This window comes from Notamacropus eugenii, chromosome 1 (genome assembly GCF_028372415.1).
Source record: "Notamacropus eugenii isolate mMacEug1 chromosome 1, mMacEug1.pri_v2, whole genome shotgun sequence".
Classification (NCBI taxonomy): Eukaryota; Metazoa; Chordata; class Mammalia; order Diprotodontia; family Macropodidae; genus Notamacropus; species Notamacropus eugenii.
Genome location: NC_092872.1, coordinates 511,639,104 through 511,656,242, shown reverse-complemented (window position 1 = coordinate 511,656,242; position 17,139 = coordinate 511,639,104).

Below are 17,139 nucleotides of genomic sequence, written 5' to 3'. Positions count from 1 at the left end.
AAATCAGGACATCTCAAAAACATGGATGCTCTATGGAGAAGACAACTGGATAGTCAAGGAAGAAAAGAAAGTCTATTTGGACAAGTAGCTCACGGAAAAAAAATCTTTGTAGCAAGATTCTCTGATAAAGGCCTTGTATACAAGATATATAAGGAACTAATTGAAGTGTGTAAGACTAAGATCCATTCCTCAATAAGTGGTCAAAGGACATGAAAGGGTAGTTTTCAAAGGAAGATAAGCACCCTTAGTATTACAAAAGACTTTAGCAGTTCTTACATGTATGGAAACTATTAGCAAATTCCCTTCCACAAAAGATTCTTTGATGCACTGTAGCTATTAAATTGGAACAAAGTCATAGGTGCTCCCCATGTACAATTTGCACAATTGTATCCACACTATCTTTACAAAATCATCAGTAAGAAGTCCCTGATTACCTAGGAAAAGTTCTATTTCCTTATTAAATGTGTGTGTTTGTGTTTGCGTGTGTATCATGTGACTGACTGCATATGTGTGTGTGAGTATTTTGATGTTTAAATGCATATTCAGGCTTTGTTCAGGTCAGGCCAGGGGCAGGTAGGTACTGTTATGGGAGTAAACATCTACAACAAGAAGAACTGGAAATTATGGCATAAAGAGCTCAGGAGCAGAGACATCACCCTCTGACTGTGCGTGAAGCTGGTCTGGTTCTTAATTGACTAATTGACACCACTTTCAGCAAGGTTAAATATTGTTCTAAATATTCTATTAATGAACTCAGTCTACCAGTATCCCCTTGGCTCTGTCTAGTATAATCCAAAATATGAAGCTGCTGAGCAGAGAGAATAACATAACCATAAATGATGTGAGAATAAAAGACATCCTCAAGCTGAAAATGAGCGTATTTTGTTTCAGCAGTGGTGCCCAGAATCAAGTCCTCAAAGCTGGTAAAAAAATCGCCTGTGCTGACCTCCTGTCCATGAACTCAACCAAGAGCCAGGACGCTATCTTGCTATCTGGTCTCTACAACAACCTCCAGATATACAGATGCTTTGGAGAAGTGCTAGACCTCCTCTGCACCCACACCCAACAGTATATGTACTCTAAGGTTTAAAACTCTTAGCAGGTCAAGGGTCCTCATGTCAGGCAACATTACAAAATCTAAGTCCTTTTCTCTTTGTTGTAGTAAAGAATTTTGGACATTTTCTTCTCCTTAAAACGAATCTAAGTTAATAAATGTTCATCAATGACTTAGAAGTTCATTTGGTTTATAATGTACTTCTCTTTCTTTAGCAAGTTGCCAAATGCAAAAAAAAGGTCTGAGGATTGGGGAACAGTACAACTTTCTAAATCTTGATGTGTCAGAAGGAAGGGGATGGATTATATTCTAAATTATATATCTGAAATTCATTGTTTTACACCTGGCCACTGTGACATGATGAGTTCCAGTACTCAAAATAAATTGTGGAGGAAGAAAAAGCTATGTAGGAAGAATTTTTGGCAAGATAGTCAAATACATGTTTCATGGTAAATCTAACCACTACCATCACAAAAATATGTGTTAAATAAAGGGAAAGAATTACAGTGAAAATAAGATTAATAAGAAAAATTGCCACATGGGAATCCTTACAGGGAGAACAGCAAAGGGTCACACTATAAGCTTCCCACTCTACTTTCTCTCTGGCTCCACTGGAGGTCTCACACATCAGACTCTGGTCACTATAGTTACAGGAAATTTAGAAGTAACTTCAGATAGGGATAGTCACCCCAGAGAGCTTAGCCAGCTATCCCAGTGTCTGGTATTGTTATTATGACTTCAGTAGCTCTTATTGATGATGTAAAGTGACAGCATTTCAAGCAACTGCAGAGCCAAATAATTTGCAAATAACTTTAGGTGAGGCAAATAATAGTCAGGCATCTTCAGAAGATAACTGTAAAAGAAGCCCTACTATGGCAATGCTTCAGTCAGAGTCTACTACTACTCAAAAGTGAGCAATTTGGGGATCAAGGCTCTACAAGAGAGTAAAGGAAAAACATAAGGAAGTTAATGAAAACAGCAAACAAAAAAGAAGGCATAATAGGATAAAGAAATGCTAGAAGACAAGAGAATCCTAGTATAAATTTCTAGATAAAGAGACTAATTCAGCAACAACTGCAATTACCCAGAAAAGGAAATGGAAATAACTACAAAGGCTCGAAGGATGATGGGAAGGCTGGAAAGAACTGAGGGAAGACATAAAGGTGAAGAAATAGCTTAGAATAAAAGGTAAGAGACTTTAGTGAAGCAGAAAACTCCCTCAAAAAAGAAAAAAAGAATGGAGGCAGAACTAAGAGGATGGAGTAAAAGCAGGGACTTGGTTGAGCTCTCCCACAGATCCCTACAAATACCTGTAAAAATAGCTCTAGGGGCATTTGCCTTCTGCTCCCAACTATCCCAGTCAGTACTCTAGCCTCAATACTGGAATCTTTGGGGGTACAGTATACACCAAAACTGACTGTATTCAGACTTAAGGAAGGCTGATGCTGAAGCCCACTCAAAGGACACATGCTTTTCTTCCCCATTAATTGTTGTTTTAAGAGGCATAATTGGGGAGATGTTGTCATAGAAGCAGAGACTTGCTATAGCTTTCCCTCCAAACCCCTAAAAAAATGACTCTAAACAAAATCTAGAGCAGTAGAAGCCACAAAAGGATAGAGTGAAGCAAATTTCAAGGGCAAAACAATTTGGAAGATTGACAGGAAGGGTCCATCACACTAGGATTAGAGCAAAGTGCAGTTTGATGTGGGCCCCACCAGGCAGGGAGAGAGCTGGAGCAGGCATTAGGGGACTGAAGTGCTGGCAGCTGCTGTGGTTTCCAGACTTCTCAACCCATAAATGCCAAAGACAGTTTTGAAGGTCAGTAGGAATGGTCTATCACCCAACTGAGAGAGGAGCACAATCCAGCCCCAGCCTTAGCCCCAACTCCAGCCCTAGCACCAACCCCAGGGCAGCAGCAGACACTGCTGAAGCAGAGGCTGCTTCTGGAACCCTACACTTAATGAAGAACTCAAAAGTCAAGTAATAGTTAGGAAAATGAGCAACTGAGGACAAACAAAACAGGCTGCTTTTTCTGTGAAGAAATATTTTCTCTTACTTTCTCTTACTTACTCTGTGAAGATATATTTTCTTATGACATCAGTGATGAAGAAGATCAAAACACACAACCAGGAGAAGAGAACAAAGTCAAAGTTTCTGCATCCAAAGTCTCCAAGAAAAATATGAGTTGATATAAGGCCATGGAAGAGTTCAAAAAGAATTTTAAAAATCAGGTAAGAAAAGTAGAGGAAAAACTGGGAAGAGAAATGAGTGATGCAAGTAAATCATGATAATGACTGAACAGTTTGCTAAAGGAAACTCCCCAAAATGCTGAAGAAAAAATTAGTTTTAAAAGCAGACTAACCCAAATGGCAAAAGTGGTCCAAAAAGCTAATGAGGAGAAGAATGCCTTAAGAAGAATGGAACAAATGTAAAAAGAAGTCCAAAAGCTCACTGAAAAAAATAATTGCTTATAAATTAGAATGTAACAAATGGAATCTAATAACTTTATGAGAAATCATGAAATTATAAAACAAAACTGAAAGAATGAAAAAATAGAAGACAATGTGAAGTATCTCATTGAAAAAACAACTGACCTGGAAAATGGATGCAGGAGAGATAATTTAAGAATTATTGGACTACCTGAAAGACATGATAAAAAAGTAACAACCTAAACGTCACCTGTCCAGAAATTATCAAGGAAAACTGCCCTGATATTCTAGAATCAGAAGGTAAAATAGGAATGGAGAAAAATCTACCATTCACCCCCTGAAAGAGAATCCAAAAGGAAAACTCCCAGTAATATTGTAGCTAAATTCCAGAGTTTCCTAGTCAAGGAGAAATATTATAAGCAGCCAGAAAGAAACAATTCAAGTACAGTGAAAATGCAATCAGGATAGCACAAGATTTAGCAACTTCTACACTAAGGGTCTGAGGAATTGGAATATGATATTCCAGTGGTCAAAGGAGATAGGATTAAAACCAAGAATCACCTACCCAGCAAAACCAAGTATAATAATTCAGGAGAAAAAAAATGAAACTTCAGTGGACAAATGGAAAAGGAGGTACAAAAGCTAACTGAAGAAAACAATTCATTGAAAATTAGAATTGGTTGAGTAGAAACTAATGACTCTATGAGGCATCAATAATCAGTCAATAAAATCTAAAGAATGAAAACACAGAAGAAAATGTAAAATATCTCATTGGAAAAATAATTGACCTGGAAAATAGATCTAGGAGAGAAAATCAAAAAATTATTGGTCTACTGGAAAGCCATTGGGAAAAAAAAGAGCCTGAACAATATCTTATAAGACATCATCAAGGAAAATTGCCCTGAGGTCCTAGATCCAGAGGGCAAAATAGTCATGGAAAGAATCTACTGATCACCTCCTGAAAAAGATCCCAAAATGAAAACACCAAGGAATATTGTTGCCAAATTCCAGAATTATCAGGTCAAGGAGAAAATACTGTAAGCAATTAGAAAGAAACAATTCAAATATCAAGGAACAACAGTCAAGATCACACAGGACCTTGCAGCTTCTATATTAAAAGATCAGAGGGTTTTCAATATGATATCCTGGAAATCAAACGAGTTTGGACTACAACCAAAGATCAATTACAAAAAAAACTAAGGATGATATTTCAGGTAAGGAGGTGAATATTCAATGAAATAAAGAATTTCCAAACCTTCATGATGAAAAGGCCAGAAATCAGTAGCAAATTTGATCTTCAACTACAAGACTCAAGAGAGGCATAAAAAGGTAAAGAGGAAAAAAAAAACTCATAACAAAATATGGGCTATTTAGGTCCCTATATGGGAGGATGATACTTGTTAATCTTGAGAAGTGTATATTTATTATGACATTTAAAAGTAATACACATAGATAGAGGGTGAGAGTATAAATTAACTGATGTCATAATAAAAACCTAATTAAGACATGTGAAGGGAGTAGAGGAGAGAAGGAGGTATAAAAGGGTAAAGTACATCACATGAACAGGCACAAAAACATACTAAAATAAAGGGAAAGAAGGGATTGAGATGAGCATTCTTTGAGCTTTGGTCTCATCAGATTTGGTTCAAGGAAGGAATAACTTATTGAGTTCAGGATAGAAATATAACTTGCCCTACAGGCAGTGGCAGGGGAATGGGGAAGAAAAGGTTGGGGATTGTTAGAAGGGAGACAAGAAATAGTAAGGGAAAAGGGAAAGAAAAAGGAGGGGATTTGAAAAAGGGAGGGAAACTTGAGGTATTCTTCTCCTCATTGGCCTTTTGGATCTCTTTGAACATTTTGGTTAGTCTATTTTTTGAAGTATTATTTTCTTCAGCATTTTTGGGTCTCCTTTAGCAAGCTGTTGACTCATTTTTCATGATTTTCTTGCATCACTCTGCCCTAAAAAGCAGAATTGCCCAGATGGAAAAGGAGGTCCAAAAGCTCACTGAAGAAAATCATTCATTAAAGATTAGAATGAAGCAGATGGAAGCTAATGACTAGAAAAATCAAGAAATTATAAAACAAAACCAAAAGAATGAAGAAATAGCAGAAAATGTGAAGTATCTCATTGGAAAACAAGTGACTTAGAAAAAATAGGACCAGGAGAGACAATTTAAAAATTATGGGACTACCTGAAAGCCATGATCAAAAAAAGAGCCTAGGCATCATCTTTCATGAAATTATCAAGGAAAACTGCTCTGATATTTTAGAACTGGAGGGTAAAATAAATATTGAAAGAATCCAATGATCACCTTCTCAAAGAGACCCCAAAAGAAAAACTCAGAATATTGTAGCCAAATTCCAGAGTTTCTAGCTCAATGAGAAAATATTTCAAGTCATCTAGTCTAATCTCTTCATTTTACAAATGAAGAAACTGAGGTCCAATGCGATTTCTACTTCTTCTTCACCTTGCTGCCTCTCCAAGGAGTAGTTTGGAGCCAAATCTCATACACATTGTATCCTCACTGGATCATTCATACTGGGTCATCTATCTAAATAAGAAGAAGAAATATTTTTTAAAAAAAAGAAGAAGGAATGATGCATTTGTCACAGTGATGAAGAGAAGGAACAATTTTATCAATCAAATAGATCAAAGAAAGGATGAAAGTAAAAATTGATGGGATTTGTTATGTAAAGATTTTCAAAAGACTGTGTGCAATACCAAGTATCACTTTTAAAACTAAAACTAAAGAAATATTTTGTAATATAATATTTGGATCAACATGTCAGATGAAAGTATGACATCTTTAACAACAGGAATATAGAAGTACATGACTCAAAAAAACAGACAATTTCAGAAGGAGGAAGGATAAACTTCTTTCCTACTTGTACCACTAGCACTTAGCATAGTTCTTGGTACAAAACAGCAGCTTAATAAATGCTTATTGACTAACTAACCAAACGAAAAGGTGTTCTAAGTTACTGATAACTAAACATAATGTAAAATCAAATGACCTTAAGATAACACATTATATCATCCCCATGGCAATATATGTATGTGCTTGGATATGTGTTGTATGGATGTTTATATATATATATATATGTGTGTGTGTGTATACACACATTATATTTACACACACACAGAGATACATATATGACATATCCATTTATATTTGTGTATATACACATATATATACATACCTCTTATATACATAGATAAGTTGACAAATATGTATATATAGTCAATCAAAAATAATTTACTAAGCATCAACTTCTTGTAGCCATTTTGCTAATTGGTTCTAACTTGAAGAAGTTTTATTTGTTGGAGCAGGATATTTTCCCCCTCTGGTTGTATGTTTACTTGGGATACTGTAATGGTAATTTAAATGAGATGATCTTTCCCATTCGTTAATATGCCCATAAGACCTGTTTAAATCACAGGAAAACCTAAGTCACATGTCATAGGAGGAGCTTGCTGAATGGTGGGACAGGAAGGGTAGAGTAGAGCTGAGAGGAAGTTGATCAGGCTAGTAAGAGCTGGGAAGGACACAGGCAAGCAGGCACAGCTAGACTTGTGAGTGTTTGTGAGAAGGCCCCAGCAAGGGGGGAGAAGGTCGGAGGATAGCTTTGGAAATGCCTTTGTCTCCTGTAGTGCTAATGTGTATTGACATCTGAACTATTATGACAGAGTTGACTTTCTGGTGTCTGAATAAATGTTTTTCTTCTGCCTTCTATAAGGAGAGTATGTTATAATTTGTGATTCAGAATTGTGTTGGCATATTCATAGTTGCCCTCAGTGCTGTGAATTTTTTTTGGGCAATGCAGATAGGGACTAGATTTGTGATTTCATTTTTCCCCATTTCTTGGATCGCCATAGCATAGTAACATGATCTGCATTAGATAGAATACTGAGTATAGAGTCAGGAAAACATGAGTTCAAATCTGGCTTCAGACAATTCCTAGCTCTTAACTTTGTTGGTATCAATTTCTTCAACTGTAAAATGGGGAAAATAACAGTATCTGCCTTCCAGGATTGTTGTGAGGATAAATTGAGATGCAATGTGTAAACATCCTAGCACAGTGCCTGACACATAGTAGATGTTTGCCTGGAACATAATAGATGTTATAGAAATGCTTATTCCCTTCCTCTGAAGTACACCTGTGCCTTCCCTATAATTTGTACCCTTTGTAAGTTGCTGAAGGCACTGAGTTGTTAAGCAGTTTGTAGAACACAGAGCCATTATGTGTCAGAGATGGAATCTGAACCCAGTTCTTCCTAGTTTCCAGGATTTTTTCCACCTACTATAGAGATTGGGTGTTTTTTTCTTAATAAAAAGAAGTACTTGGGAACACAAAGAAAGGCAAGCTCCCCCAAAACAAACAAATAGCTGAACCAAGCCTCAAGTCCCTTCTCTCAAGGAACTAGTAGTCAAATGGGGGAGACAACAGTCAGACAACTACATACAGACAAGATATATACAGGAAAAATTGGAGATGGTATCAGAAGAAAGGCACTGAGGTTAAAGTGGCCTGGGAATGGTTTCTTGCAGGAAGTGAAAAATTAGTGGAGACTTGAAGGAAAATAGGAGGCAGGAATGAAGAGTAAGAGAGCTCTAAGAATGGGGAAGTCAGTGAAAAAGCACAGAATCAGCAAATGGGTTACTGTGTGTAAGGAAGAGCTAAGAGGCCAGTGTGACTGGGTCATTAAATACATGAGGTGGGGTGGTAGTGAGGGAAAGTAAAAGTTTAAGGGGTCTGAGAAGGTAGCAAGGAGTCAGGTTCAGATATTTCCCTAATAAATAATGCTATCATAGCACTTATAATCTTCAGAGAGGATCCTAACTCCCAAGTTACATATGCAACATTGATGGCACTTCAGATACCAACAAATGTTTAAAAAATCCTTTATTCACTTAATACACATTTTTTCAGAATTGTAATGGTAAGAAAATTTGAATATAGAGATCATGAATATATAATAAACAAGCTATAAAACATGAACTATCAAAATACAAATTTTATCAATTTTATAACAATTGAGTTGAACGCATGTTGAAAGTATTTACACAGATGAAATACTCCTTTGGACATATCTCCCAACTTTAGAAAAAGAGATAAGTAATAGATTATTAGATAGATAGGGCATTGGAGCATTTACTTTGTTCCCAAAAGTGTGCTTAGTAGGTTCATGTCAGATTCCTTTATACCCTAAATTGATTCCCTTAACTCTCTTCCCCACTCCCACTCCCTTATAGAGCATACCCGTGAATCTTCATGGCATAGTTACAAAATTGTGGCTCCATTTCTCCATCAATTAATATTCATAATGGAGGCTGAATATGCCACAAAATCATCTTTATTAGTATTGTCACCTAGATGAATGTCCAATAATAGAATAAATCTAATGACATTTATAACAAATCCAGCTTCCTTCTAATTATAATTTGTAATCCACCAAATCCTGTAATAAAATTGTTCCTACACAGGGAGGAGCCAAGATGACAGAGTAGAAAGACACACATATGCTAGCTCCGAAACCCACAACCCATAAAATACCTGTAAAGAAGAATTCCCAACAAATTCAGGAGCAGCAGAAGGCACAGAACAATGGAGTGGAGGAGATTTCTGTTCCAGAGAGACCTGGAAATCTGATGTGAAAGGTCCATCATGCCCCAGCCCATAGCAGAGCCCAGCCCTGCCTTGGCGGCATGGCACCAAGAGGAGCAGATCCAAGGAGGCTTCAGGGACAGAATCTCCAGCAGCCACACAGGTCTCTCCACCCACAGGCGCCGGGGGGTGAGTGAGAGAGGCTTTTTGGCTGGCCGGGAGGGGAGTGGGGTGTCTCCATGGCTTGGGCCCCCTTGGGAGGCAGCAGCAAAGGCAGCAGAGGACAAGGGCTCCCAAAGCAGGCAGGAGCTTGGATCCATTGCTGAAGGTCTCCACATAAACCCCTGAGGGAACTGAGCCCAGTGAGGCAGCCCTGCCCCCACCTGAGCAACTAAACTTAATCTCACACTGAATAGCAGCCCCTCCCCCTCCCAAAGCCCTGGGGCTGGGAAGCAGCATTTGAATGTCAGACCCCAAGCATGAGCTGGGCAGATCTGGAGGCAAGGTGGGGGTGGAGAGGACACTCAGAAGTCAAGTCACTGGCTGGGAAAATGTCCAGAAAAGGGAAAAAAAAATAAGACCATAGTAGGCTACTTTCTTGGTGAACAGGTATCTCCTCCCTTCCTTTTTGATGAGAAAGAACAATGCTTCCCATCAGCGAAAGACACAGAAGTCAAGGCTTCTGTATCCCAAACATCCAGAATAAATATTCCATGGGCTTAGGCCATGAAAGAGCTCAAAAAGGATTTTGAAAATCAAGTTAGAGAGGTGGAGGAAAAACTGAGAAGAGAAATGAGAGAGATGCAAGAAAAGCATAAAAAGCAGGTCAACACCTTGCTAAAGGAGACCCAGAAAGATGCTGAAGAAAATAACATCTTGAAAAATAGGCTAACTCAATTGGCAAAAGAGGTTCAAAAAGCCAATGAGAATGCTTTAAAAAGCAGAATTAGCCAAATGGAAAAAGAAGTTCAAAAGCTCCATGAAGAAAATGGTTCTTTAAAAATTAGAATGGAACTGATGGAGGCTAATGACTTTATGAGAAACCAAGAAATCACAAAACAAAACCAAAAGAATGAAAAAATGGAAGATAATGTGAAATATCTCATTGGAAAAACAACTGACCTGGAAAATAGATCCAAGAGAGATAATTTAAAAATTATGGGACTACCTGAAAGCCTATGGGACTACCTGAAAGCCTGTGGGACTACCTGAAAGCCTATGGGACTACCTGATCAAAAAAAGAGCCTAGACATCATCTTTCATGAAATTATCAAGGAAAACTGCCCTGATATTTTAGAACCAGAGGGTAAAATAAATATTGAAAGAATCCACCAATCACCACCTGAAAGAGATCCAAAAAGAGAAACTCCTAGGAACATTGTGGCCAAATTCCAGAGTTCCCAGGTCAAGGAGAAAATATTGCAAGCAGCTAGAAAGAAACAATTCAAGTATTGTAGAAATACAATCAGGATAACACAAGATCTAGTAGCTTCTACCATAAGGGATTGAAGGGCGTGGAATATGATATTCCAGAAGTCAAAGGAACTAGGACTAAAACCAAGAATCACCTACCCAGCAAAACTGAGTATAATACTTCAGGGAAAAAAAACCGTCTTTGAATGAAATCAAGGACTTTCCAGCATTCTTGATGAAAAGACCAGAGCTGAAAAGAAAATTTGACTTTCAAACACAAGAATGAAGAGAAGCATGAAAAGGTGAACAGCAAAGAGAAGTCATAAGGGACTTACTAAAGCTGAACTGTTTACATTCCTACATGGAAAGACAATATTTGTAACTCTTGAAACTTTTCAGTATATGGGTAGTTGGTGAGATTACATACACACACGAGCGTGTGCACATGCACACACAGAGATAGAGAGCATGGAGTGAATGGAATAGGATGGGATCATATCTTTAAAAAAATGAACTTAAGCGGTGAGAGAGAAATATATTGGGAGGAGAAAGGGAGAAATGGAATGGGGCAAATTATCTCTCATAAAAGAGGCAGGCAAAAGACTTTTTAGTGGAGGGAAAAAGAGGGGAGGTGAGAGAAAAACATGAAGTTTACTCTCATCACACTTGACTCAAGGAAGGAATAAAATACACACTCATTTTGGTATGAAAACCTGTATTACAATACAGGAAAGTGGGGGAGAAGGGGATAAGCAGAGTGGGGGGGATGATGGAAGGGAGGGCAATGGGAGGAGGGAGCAATCTGAAGTCAACACTCTTAGGGAGGGACAGGATCAAAAGAGAGAATAGAAGCAAGGGGCGGGGCAGGATAGAATGGAGGGAAATATAGATAGTCTCATACAACACGACTATCATGTAAGTCATTTGCAAAACTACACAGACATGGCCGATATTGAATTGCTTGCCTTCCCAAAGAGAATGGGTGGGGAGGGAGGGAGGGAGGGAAGAAGGGAAGTTGAAACTCAAAGTTATAGGAACAACTGTTGAGTACTGTTCTTGCTACTAGGAAATAAGAAATACAGGTAAAGGGGTATAGAAAGTTATCTGGCCCTACAGGACAAAAGAGAAGATGGGTACAAGGGAAGGAAGGGATGATAGGAGAGAGGGCAGATTGGTGATAGGGGCAATTAGAATGCTTGGTGTTTTGGGGTGGGGGAGGGGGCAAAAGGGGAGAAAATTTGGAACCCAAAATTTTATGAAAATGAATGTTAAAAGGTAAATAAATTAATAAATTAAAATAAAATAAAATAAAATTGTACCTACCCAGTATTTATAAGAATATACCAATAAAATAAAAAAGTACAAATTAAAGGAAACCATTTAGAAAGCAAAGCGATTTTTTTGCCATATCATCTTTCCATTTGAAAGCAGAATTCAGACAACCTCTGATCTGTGTGTGGAAGGAAATTATTTACACAGAAGGATTCACTCCTATCCACAAATTCATCAGCTAATTTGAAGCATCATCCCATGGTAGCCAGATGTGAGGAGATGAGACAGATTGATAAACTATAATAAAAAAGCTTTGTAATCTATGAAACAACTCTTCAAAGTTAGGGGATCAAATTCAGATAATTCATAAATCCCAAACCAGGTATGTGAAGATATATTCTTTCCCTTTTCTCTTTGTTTAACTTTTTTCTATTTTACCCCCAATCTATTGGGGGTCTTATAACTCTTTCCTTTCTTTCTGAGTTTGTTAGCTCCCCACGTTCCGCTCACCTCCCAATCACAGCATAGAATGAGGGGCTGATAAATGATCTCAGACTTCCCTTGTTATCTTGGCTTTGCAGATGCTACGGAAAGCTGTTATAGAAAGTTGCTATGGGAAGACTCAGGATTTCCACCCAAATAACTACTGTATTTCAACAGACAAAAACCTCTCATCTGCACAGATTTTAAAATGAACAGACTACAATATAAATATTCATATGCCTGTGGCATGGTGATATGCTAGATTTTTTAGTCATACATATACTCACAAACATATACATAAATTTATATGCATATTATTATTATTACACATACATATGGGTGTGTGTGTGTGTGTGTGTGTGTGTGTGTACACACCAAAGTTTTGCTAATTTGTTGGATTCATGGCAAGCCTAGTACACTGTCCTCAATACTGAGTAAGGTTAGGGAAAGATCATTATCTCTTAATTTCCTCCCCTTTTCAGTTGTTTAAATCAAACCTGCTTTATTTCTCTCCCCTGGATAACTTTGACTGTCTCTCTTTAGCCCAGCAATATTTCTTTTGTTCACACAACAGTTCTTTTGTTACACTGGTAAGTAATAGTCAACCCACTAAATGTCACCTCCTTGTATTTCCCGTAGTGGCACATACTAGTATCCATAGCCCTTCATTGTTCTCCACCATCTGTGAGACATTATTCCTTCTTCAACAAAAAAACTGAAGGAAGTCAGCTAAGCTGCTTCAGCCTCAGCAAGGTCCTATGACCTTGAAAAGTAAGCATCCAGCTTTTCCCCCTCTGCCTGCCTTTAGCCATGTTTCCATATCTTATATTCCCCTTTGGATGCTTACATGTTCAACTCATTTCGAAAATGGGTGCTCCATTTCTGCTCAAAAGCCCATCCTTCCTAATGCCATGGTGCAAAAATCCAGATCCTTCTCTCATGAGTTGTCTTCTTAGGTAGATATTCACTTCTCACTTTTACATTTCTCCTCTAAATCCCCCACATCCAATCATCACTAGCATGAGAGCAAAATGTGTCCCTAAAGTAGTGAGTTTTTCAGTAGGACTTCATAGCCCTTAGCAATTCTTTATAGTTTTTTCTTTGTTTATTTTGCCCTCTGGCAAATCATCAGTATTAGGAAGTGGACATCAGGTTTGACAGGTCTCAGGAGGCACTCTGTCAAGCAGATCATGTCAGCAAATCATAGCAGATGTCTATTGTTAGCCACTTGACAAATAGCTATCTCAGTATTCTTGGAGCAGAGAGTCACCAACTATTTATGTTTGCTTCCTTTGTGTCTTTCTCATCAGAGTGCAGACCTTTCTACTTTTTCTGTCAGATCAACAAATAGTTTCCTTCATGCAACTCAGCAAGAAACTACTCGTCACAACTATTCCTGCCTTCTTCCTCTGACCATTACTGAGTGTATTACTTGGGACCTCAGAGCACAAATAGCTACCTTCTCTTGAAAGGGTCCAGGTCCTTCCTCTCTGGAAAGAACTTCAAATCTGTTACTTAGTTCCAACTATTATGTGATCTTTCTTGTTCCATTTCTTCTCTGTGTCTTACCTTTCACTTTCAACCTCCTGACACAGTTTATGATCCCTTCTGTTACTTTTTTTTTTCCTGAAGTTCATAGACTTGGAGGTTGACAGCTTCAAGGGACATTTTCTTCTTTGCTTTCTCCTTGAAGCAATTCCCCCTTTCCTTAAGGACTTTCAGTTCTATGTAATAACTGGAAGAATGAGGTAATATTCCTCTAGCCTTTGATCTTTGTCTCTAGGGCAGGGATGAGTTTATATTTCATAAATACATAAGTGTTACTTGGTACTTGCAGAAATGCAAACATATAAAGCAGTATGCAGATCATTTCAAAATTGTTGCTCTACTACTAGAATCAAAATTTTCATTCATTTTAAAATTATTCTTGTTGGTAGCTCTCTTGGCAAAAGCTTATGGATAACTATAGCAAGCTTCTTGTTTGTTATATCTGCCCTGTTTGATGGGCTGGGGAATAGTGAGAATCGATTAATTTATTTATGGTGCTTATTTGTGCCTATTTTTGCCATGGAATTAGTCTATTTGCTCAGTTGCTTTAATTGCCAGTTAGCACATTTCTGCCAAGTTTTAATATAAACAGAAACCATTCTACAATCAAAAAACTAATTACCTAATTAAAGTAGCTTGTTTGCTTTCCTGAGCATCAAAATGGCCATGGGAAAGTGACCTAGGGAGAGCTGGGTCTAGAATATACCAATTTGATGAGGGTGCTCAATGTCGCTAAATACATTTTAAAATTACATTTTAGGAATGAATTTTCAAAGTCTTAATATTTTTAAAGATTAAACAATAATAGGAATATAATGGAGCTTCTTTAAAGTCTGGCTCTTCTCCAGTACCTGAATCTTAAGACCTCTGGCTTCACTTTGCCCCATTAACTCTCTAAAAAGATTTAACAATATGTACCAAGAAGAGTTCAAAGAGAGAAAGATCTCACATATACCATATATTCCTAGCAACTCTTTTATTGTAGCAAACAATTGGAAACAAAATAAGGGCTTATTCTTTGGGAATATGACTTGGGGGTGGTATATGAACATTATGAAATATTAATACAAAATAAATGATGATTATTGGTAATTTGGAGAAAAATAAAAAGTACAATATGAGTGAATGCAGAATGAAGCAATTAGTATTAAGAAAAAGATATGTTGGCTAAGATTATATAAATTTTAAAAAATATAAATGGAAACTGGATTCCAAATGACTTCATTGACTAATATTGGTCTCATAGAACAAATAGTAATTGCATATACTTGTTCTCTCAGCAAGGAGGAGGACAATGACAAAAGGGACAGAATGTCACATACCCTATCAGATGGACCCTTTCATTGGTTGACTCTTTTTGGTTGTTGTTATAAGAGAGTGTACAATTCCCTGACTAGATTCCTGGGTGGCTGTTTTGTAAAAACAACAGCAAAAAAAGACAAATTAAACTTATTTTTTAAATCATTGTTTCCAGATCTAAAGGTGTTTTTATTTTTCCCCTTTAATAGCATTTTATTTTCCCCCAAATGTACTTCAAGACAATGGTTTAGCAGTCAGTTTTACAAGACTTTGAGTTCCAAATTTTTATACCTCCCTCCCTTACCGCCCATATTTTTGGCAATTTGATATAAGTTATACATGTACTGTCATGTAAAACACATTTCCATATTAGTCACAATCATGGAAAAAGAAACAAATCAAAAGTAAAAAAAAAAAGAATAAAGTAAATTTAAAAAAAATATTCTTCAATCTTCATTCAGAGTCTATCAGTTCTTTAACTGGATGTGGATAGCATTGTCCTTCCTGAGTCCTTTGTACTTATTTTGAATCATTGTTTTGTTGAGAAGAGCTGAATCATTCACAGTTGGTCAGAATACAATGTTGCTGATACTGTGTTTTCCTTTTTCTGCACACTTCCTTTTGCATCAGTTCATACAAGTTTTCCAGGTTTGTTTGAAATGTGCCTATTCATAATTTCTAAAGGAAAAATAGAATTCCACTATATTCATATACCATAGCTTGTTCAGCCATTCCCCAATTGATGGGCATTCCCTTAATTTCTAATATTTTGTCACCACACAAAAGGTTGCTATAAAAATTTTTTCAGATGTTATATTCTTTTCCCTTTTTCTGTGATCTCTTTGGGATACAGACTTAATAGTGTAATTACTGGATTAAAGGGCACACATAATTTAGTTCACCTTTGGACATAGTTCCAAATTGCTCTCGAGAATTGTTGGATCAGTTCACAACTCCACCAACAATGCATCAGTGTCCCAATTTTCCCACATCTTCTCCAACATTTGCCATTTTCCGTTTTTGTCATGTTAGCCAATCTAATAGGTGTGAAGTGGTACCTCAGAGTTGTTTGAATTTGAATTCACAGTATAAATCCCACCTGGTCAGAGTGTAAAATTCTTGTGATATATCACTGTAGTGGTCTTGCTAGTATTTTGTTCAAAGTTTTTGCATCAATATTTATCAGGAAAGTTGGTCTATAATTTTCAGCTCTTTCTGGTTTAGGTATCAGTACAATATTTGCATCATAAAAGGATAGAATTCCACCTATTTTTCCAAATAGTTTATATAGTATTAAAATTAATTGGATTTTTTAATGTTAGGAAGAATTCACTTGTGAACCCATCTGGACCTGGGGATTTTTTGCTTAGTGGATTCATTAATAGCTTGTTCAATTTCTCTTTCTAAAATGGAATTATTTAGACATTCTATTTCCTGATCCATTAATCTGGGTAATTCATATTCTTGTAAAATTGAGTTCTTTCAGGCTATCAGATTTATTGGCATATAATTGAACAAAATATTTCTTAATGATTAATCTCTTCTTCATTGATGGTGATTTCACCCTTTTCTTTTTTGATATGGGATATTTAGTCTTTTTTTAAAAAAATCAAATTTTTAAAATCAAATTAACTAGTGGTTTATCTATCTTATTGGATTTTTTCCCATAAAAGCGACTCCTAGATTATTTATTAGTTCAATAGTTTTCAGGGTATTTTTTTACTTCCAATCTTATTAATCTCATCTTTCATTTTTAGAATTTCTAACTTCATGCTTAATTGGGGATTTTTAATTTGTTCTTTTTCTAGTTTTTTAGTTGCATGCCCAATTCATTGATCTGTTCTTTTTATATTTTGTTAATGTAAGAATTTAGAAAAGTAAATTTTCCTCTAATTACTGCTTTGCTTGCATCCCATAAATTTTGGCATGTTGTCTCATTGTGGGATTTTCTGGTAACTTGCTGGGATGCATTCTATCCTGGACTGTGCTTCCCTTTCCCCTGAGTTAGATAAATCTTTCCTACCAATCTTCCAA